Source organism: Mytilus edulis, chromosome 13 (assembly GCF_963676685.1).
Source record: "Mytilus edulis chromosome 13, xbMytEdul2.2, whole genome shotgun sequence".
NCBI lineage: Eukaryota > Metazoa > Mollusca > Bivalvia > Mytilida > Mytilidae > Mytilus > Mytilus edulis.
Window position 1 is genome coordinate 38635403 of NC_092356.1, and position 7401 is coordinate 38642803.

Here is a 7401-nt window from a genome sequence, read left to right on the forward strand (position 1 = left end):
GAAGCTTGTGGAGACACCTGAGAGAAAAAATCAACCAGACTGTAGAGCTTTGTGTGGGATTAGTGGAGCGACAGATTGAACTTTTTCAGGAACTGTAATACAACAATAAAACTAAATCTAAATATATTTATTAATAGTATCGGAAGCACATGTCTGTGTTTGTTTATGTTAAACACGTGTTGATGAGCAAATGGTTGCATACCTGGTTTGTTATTGTATGATTTGATTGGCTATTGTATGTCGCAATGCAGGTATTCTACCCGTTTGTACGAGGGTAGGATCGTGATTCTCGTGCAGAATCTCATTATAAATATAAGATATTTTGATAACCAGTTATTCGACGTTCTGCCTTTACCGAGTAGCATACCTTCCGTTTCGTTATACATATCCCCCGTCCACCCCACCCATTTTGTTAGATTTTAGTTAGACAGTTTAATGATGTGACAAGATAATTTGTAATAATAATATATTTTTTTTGTTTTGTAGATTGTTGTTGATTTTGATTTTTAGTGGGATGGAGTCCCGATACGGTGTTTTGTTGTATTGAGAAAATTGTGTGATTTGCTTGGATGAGTAATTTGATGCAGATGGAGTTTAAATGACTATTGAAATATGAATATAGATGAAATTGTTTTGATGTTTGAAGAAAAAGACAAAATAAAGTATTAGTGTGCTACTCAAAAGGAGTGCTCATTCCTATTGTATACATGTATTGAGTTTTATTGACTAAATAATTTATGTTCGGTTAAGCTTGGCGAATTAGAACATAATTGACTTACTATGTATATATTATCAATCTAGAATCGAATGAACTTGACTGTATAACTCTCAGCCCCACGTCTCTTTTTTCTAGCCCACCCACTCCTGCACAAGTACACCTTTCATGTATTATGATAGCCAGCAATGATATCACAAAAGCAATTGTCATATAGGATGTTCTTACTAGATAAATGTGATTGAAATTTTACCTATTTAAATCTATAGTCAATGTTTTGACACCGTCCCCAAATTTAAAATGTATGTGAAGTTAGCAGCCGGTTCGTTATTCGTTATTCGATATTCAATATCCAACCGGCTGCTAGCAGCCAGTTTGATATTCAAAATTTAGTGAAAAATCATAAGAAAATTAAATACTTGAAATTATAAAAAGCACGATTTTCATAGTCAAAAGGACTGATAAGATACGTAGGAATCATTAAATGACCTTTTCAAGCTGTCGCAATTTCTCGTTGTCCTCGAATATAAACCCTTTTCCGTGCGACTTATTTGTCTGTATGTTATATAGAGTTTTGTCATAAAAACGACTTCAAAGATGTACTTTTGTGTATAATGTTTCTTACGACAAAAAGAAAAACCAATAACTCTAGAAATATTTTTAACTATAAATAGAAATATATATGGAAAGCCAAAAAAAAAAAAATTTCAGTCGTCCAAATTTTAGGACAAAGGGCACAGGGTGATGGTGAGAGCGCCCTGATCTCTCAATCTTTCTAATATTCAACAGACATTTAGTCAATAGGTAGAAACAAACGTGACTAAAAAGACTTGGGTTACACTTCCTGTCTTCTATGTTTACGGAGCGCTCAAAGTGCCAGTTGGATATTCAAAATATATAGCGAAAACCTACCCGAGACCGCTTAAATGAGGTTGAGACCCCCCTGGTCTTTCAATGTCCATAAAATTCAAGCAAATCATTGAGTCTGTATATATAAAGATTGTATTAGATGGAGTTTCCAGAAAACGTCATCTTCAATATCTACGGAGGGCTAAGATTGTCACTTTTCATTAAAAAAATGTCCAAATTTTAGGACAAAGGGCACAGGGTGATGGTGAGAGCGCCCTGATCTCTCAATCTTTCTAATATTTAATAGACATTTAATCAATAGGTAGATACAAACGTGACTAAAAGGACTTTGGTTACACTTTCTGTCTTCTATGTTTACGGAGCGCTCAAAGTGCCAGTTGGATATTCAAAATATATAGCGAAAACCTACCCGAGACCGCTTAAATGAGGTTGAGACCCCCCTGGTCTTTCAATGTCCATAAAATTCAAGCAAATCATTGAGTCTGTATATATAAAGATTGTATTAGATGGAGTTTCCAGAAAACGTCATCTTCAATATCTACGGAGGGCTAAGATTGTCACTTTTCAGTCAAAAAATGTCCAAATTTTAGGACAAAGGGCACAGGGTGATGGTGAGAGCGCCCTGATCTCTCAATCTTTCTAATATTTAACAGACATTTAATCAATAGGTAGATACAAACGTGACTAAAAGGACTTTGGGTACACTTCCTGTGATCTATGTTTACGGAGCGCTCAAAGTGCCAGTTGGATATTCAAAATATATAGCGAAAACCTACCCGAGACCGCTTAAATGAGGTTGAGACCCCCCTGGTATTTCAATGTCCATAAAATTCAAGCAAATCATTGAGTCTGTATATATAAAGATTGTATTAGATGGAGTTTCCAGAAAACGTCATCTTCAATATCTACGGAGGGCTAAGATTGTCACTTTTCATTAAAAAAATGTCCAAATTTTAGGACAAAGGGCACAGGGTGATGGTGAGAGTGCCCTGATCTCTTAATCTTTCTAATATTTAACAGACATTTAATCAATAGGTAGATACAAACGTGACTAAAAGGACTTTGGGTACACTTCCTGTCTTCTATGTTTACGGAGCGCTCAAAGTGCCAGTTGGATATTCAAAATATATAGCGAAAACCTACCCGAGACCGCTTAAATGAGGTTGAGACCCCCCTGGTCTTTCAATGTCCATAAAATTCAACCAAATCATTGACTCTGTATATATAAAGATTGTATTAGATGGAGTTTCCAGAAAAACGTCATCTTCAATATCTACGGAGGGCTAAGATTGTCACTTTTCAGTCAAAAAATGTCCAAATTTTAGGACAAAGGGCACAGGGTGATGGTGAGAGCGCCCTGATCTCTCAATCTTTCTAATATTTAACAGACATTTAATCAATAGGTAGATACAAATGTGACTAAAAGGACTTTGGGTACACTTCCTGTCTTCTATGTTTACGGAGCGCTCAAAGTGCCAGTTGGATATTCAAAATATATAGCGAAAACCTACCCGAGACCGCTTAAATGAGGTTGAGACCCCCCTGGTATTTCAATGTCCATAAAATTCAAGCAAATCATTGAGTCTGTATATATAAAGATTGTATTAGATGGAGTTTCCAGAAAACGTCATCTTCAATATCTACGGAGGGCTAAGATTGTCACTTTTCATTAAAAAAATGTCCAAATTTTAGGACAAAGGGCACAGGGTGATGGTGAGAGTGCCCTGATCTCTTAATCTTTCTAATATTTAACAGACATTTAATCAATAGGTAGATACAAACGTGACTAAAAGGACTTTGGGTACACTTCCTGTCTTCTATGTTTACGGAGCGCTCAAAGTGCCAGTTGGATATTCAAAATATATAGCGAAAACCTACCCGAGACCGCTTAAATGAGGTTGAGACCCCCCTGGTCTTTCAATGTCCATAAAATTCAACCAAATCATTGACTCTGTATATATAAAGATTGTATTAGATGGAGTTTCCAGAAAAACGTCATCTTCAATATCTACGGAGGGCTAAGATTGTCACTTTTCAGTCAAAAAATGTCCAAATTTTAGGACAAAGGGCACAGGGTGATGGTGAGAGCGCCCTGATCTCTCAATCTTTCTAATATTTAACAGACATTTAATCAATAGGTAGATACAAACGTGACTAAAAGGACTTTGGGTACACTTCCTGTCTTCTATGTTTACGGAGCGCTCAAAGTGCCAGTTGGATATTCAAAATATATAGCGAAAACCTACCCGAGACCGCTTAAATGAGGTTGAGACCCCCCTGGTATTTCAATGTCCATAAAATTCAAGCAAATCATTGAGTCTGTATATATAAAGATTGTATTAGATGGAGTTTCCAGAAAACGTCATCTTCAATATCTACGGAGGGCTAAGATTGTCACTTTTCATTAAAAAAATGTCCAAATTTTAGGACAAAGGGCACAGGGTGATGGTGAGAGTGCCCTGATCTCTTAATCTTTCTAATATTTAACAGACATTTAATCAATAGGTAGATACAAACGTGACTAAAAGGACTTTGGGTACACTTCCTGTCTTCTATGTTTACGGAGCGCTCAAAGTGCCAGTTGGATATTCAAAATATATAGCGAAAACCTACCCGAGACCGCTTAAATGAGGTTGAGACCCCCCTGGTCTTTCAATGTCCATAAAATTCAACCAAATCATTGACTCTGTATATATAAAGATTGTATTAGATGGAGTTTCCAGAAAAACGTCATCTTCAATATCTACGGAGGGCTAAGATTGTCACTTTTCAGTCAAAAAATGTCCAAATTTTAGGACAAAGGGCACAGGGTGATGGTGAGAGCGCCCTGATCTCTCAATCTTTCTAATATTCAAAAGACATTTAGTCAATAAATAGATACAAACGTGACTAAAAGGACTTTGGTTACACTTCCTGTCTTCTATGTTTACGGAGCGCTCAAAGTGCCAGTTGGATATTCAAAATATATAGCGAAAACCTACCCGAGACCGCTTAAATGAGGTTGAGACCCCCCTGGTCTTTCAATGTCCATAAAATTCAACCAAATCATTGACTCTGTATATATAAAGATTGTATTAGATGGAGTTTCCAGAAAAACGTCATCTTCAATATCTACGGAGGGCTAAGATTGTCACTTTTCAGTCAAAAAATTTCCAAATTTTAGGACAAAGGGCACAGGGTGATGGTGAGAGCGCCCTGATCTCTCAATCTTTCTAATATTTAACAGACATTTAATCAATAGGTAGATACAAACGTGACTAAAAGGACTTTGGGTACACTTCCTGTCTTCTATGTTTACGGAGCGCTCAAAGTGCCAGTTGGATATTCAAAATATATAGCGAAAACCTACCCGAGACCGCTTAAATGAGGTTGAGACCCCCCTGGTATTTCAATGTCCATAAAATTCAAGCAAATCATTGAGTCTGTATATATAAAGATTGTATTAGATGGAGTTTCCAGAAAACGTCATCTTCAATATCTACGGAGGGCTAAGATTGTCACTTTTCATTAAAAAAATGTCCAAATTTTAGGACAAAGGGCACAGGGTGATGGTGAGAGTGCCCTGATCTCTTAATCTTTCTAATATTTAACAGACATTTAATCAATAGGTAGATACAAACGTGACTAAAAGGACTTTGGGTACACTTCCTGTCTTCTATGTTTACGGAGCGCTCAAAGTGCCAGTTGGATATTCAAAATATATAGCGAAAACCTACCCGAGACCGCTTAAATGAGGTTGAGACCCCCCTGGTCTTTCAATGTCCATAAAATTCAACCAAATCATTGACTCTGTATATATAAAGATTGTATTAGATGGAGTTTCCAGAAAAACGTCATCTTCAATATCTACGGAGGGCTAAGATTGTCACTTTTCAGTCAAAAAATGTCCAAATTTTAGGACAAAGGGCACAGGGTGATGGTGAGAGCGCCCTGATCTCTCAATCTTTCTAATATTTAACAGACATTTAATCAATAGGTAGATACAAACGTGACTAAAAGGACTTTGGGTACACTTCCTGTCTTCTATGTTTACGGAGCGCTCAAAGTGCCAGTTGGATATTCAAAATATATAGCGAAAACCTACCCGAGACCGCTTAAATGAGGTTGAGACCCCCCTGGTATTTCAATGTCCATAAAATTCAAGCAAATCATTGAGTCTGTATATATAAAGATTGTATTAGATGGAGTTTCCAGAAAACGTCATCTTCAATATCTACGGAGGGCTAAGATTGTCACTTTTCATTAAAAAAATGTCCAAATTTTAGGACAAAGGGCACAGGGTGATGGTGAGAGTGCCCTGATCTCTTAATCTTTCTAATATTTAACAGACATTTAATCAATAGGTAGATACAAACGTGACTAAAAGGACTTTGGGTACACTTCCTGTCTTCTATGTTTACGGAGCGCTCAAAGTGCCAGTTGGATATTCAAAATATATAGCGAAAACCTACCCGAGACCGCTTAAATGAGGTTGAGACCCCCCTGGTCTTTCAATGTCCATAAAATTCAACCAAATCATTGACTCTGTATATATAAAGATTGTATTAGATGGAGTTTCCAGAAAAACGTCATCTTCAATATCTACGGAGGGCTAAGATTGTCACTTTTCAGTCAAAAAATGTCCAAATTTTAGGACAAAGGGCACAGGGTGATGGTGAGAGCGCCCTGATCTCTCAATCTTTCTAATATTCAAAAGACATTTAGTCAATAAATAGATACAAACGTGACTAAAAGGACTTTGGTTACACTTCCTGTCTTCTATGTTTACGGAGCGCTCAAAGTGCCAGTTGGATATTCAAAATATATAGCGAAAACCTACCCGAGACCGCTTAAATGAGGTTGAGACCCCCCTGGTCTTTCAATGTCCATAAAATTCAACCAAATCATTGACTCTGTATATATAAAGATTGTATTAAATGGAGTTTCCAGAAAAACGTCATCTTCAATATCTACGGAGGGCTAAGATTGTCACTTTTCAGTCAAAAAATGTCCAAATTTTAGGACAAAGGGCACAGGGTGATGGTGAGAGCGCCCTGATCTCTCAATCTTTCTAATATTTAACAGACATTTAGTCAATAGGTAGATACAAACGTGACTAAAAGGACTTTGGGTACACTTCCTGTCTTCTATGTTTACGGAGCGCCCAAAGTGCCAGTTGGATATTCAAAATATATAGCGAAAACCTACCCGAGACCGCTTAAATGAGGTTGAGACCCCCCTGGTCTTTCAATGTCCATAAAATTCAACCAAATCATTGACTCTGTATATATAAAGATTGTATTAGATGGAGTTTCCAGAAAAACGTCATCTTCAATATCTACGGAGGGCTAAGATTGTCACTTTTCAGTCAAAAAATGTCCAAATTTTAGGACAAAGGGCACAGGGTGATGGTGAGAGCGCCCTGATCTCTCAATCTTTCTAATATTTAACAGACATTTAATCAATAGGTAGATACAAACGTGACTAAAAGGACTTTGGGTACACTTCCTGTCTTCTATGTTTACGGAGCGCTCAAAGTGCCAGTTGGATATTCAAAATATATAGCGAAAACCTACCCGAGACCGCTTAAATGAGGTTGAGACCCCCCTGGTATTTCAATGTCCATAAAATTCAAGCAAATCATTGAGTCTGTATATATAAAGATTGTATTAGATGGAGTTTCCAGAAAACGTCATCTTCAATATCTACGGAGGGCTAAGATTGTCACTTTTCATTAAAAAAATGTCCAAATTTTAGGACAAAGGGCACAGGGTGATGGTGAGAGTGCCCTGATCTCTTAATCTTTCTAATATTTAACAGACATTTAATCAATAGGT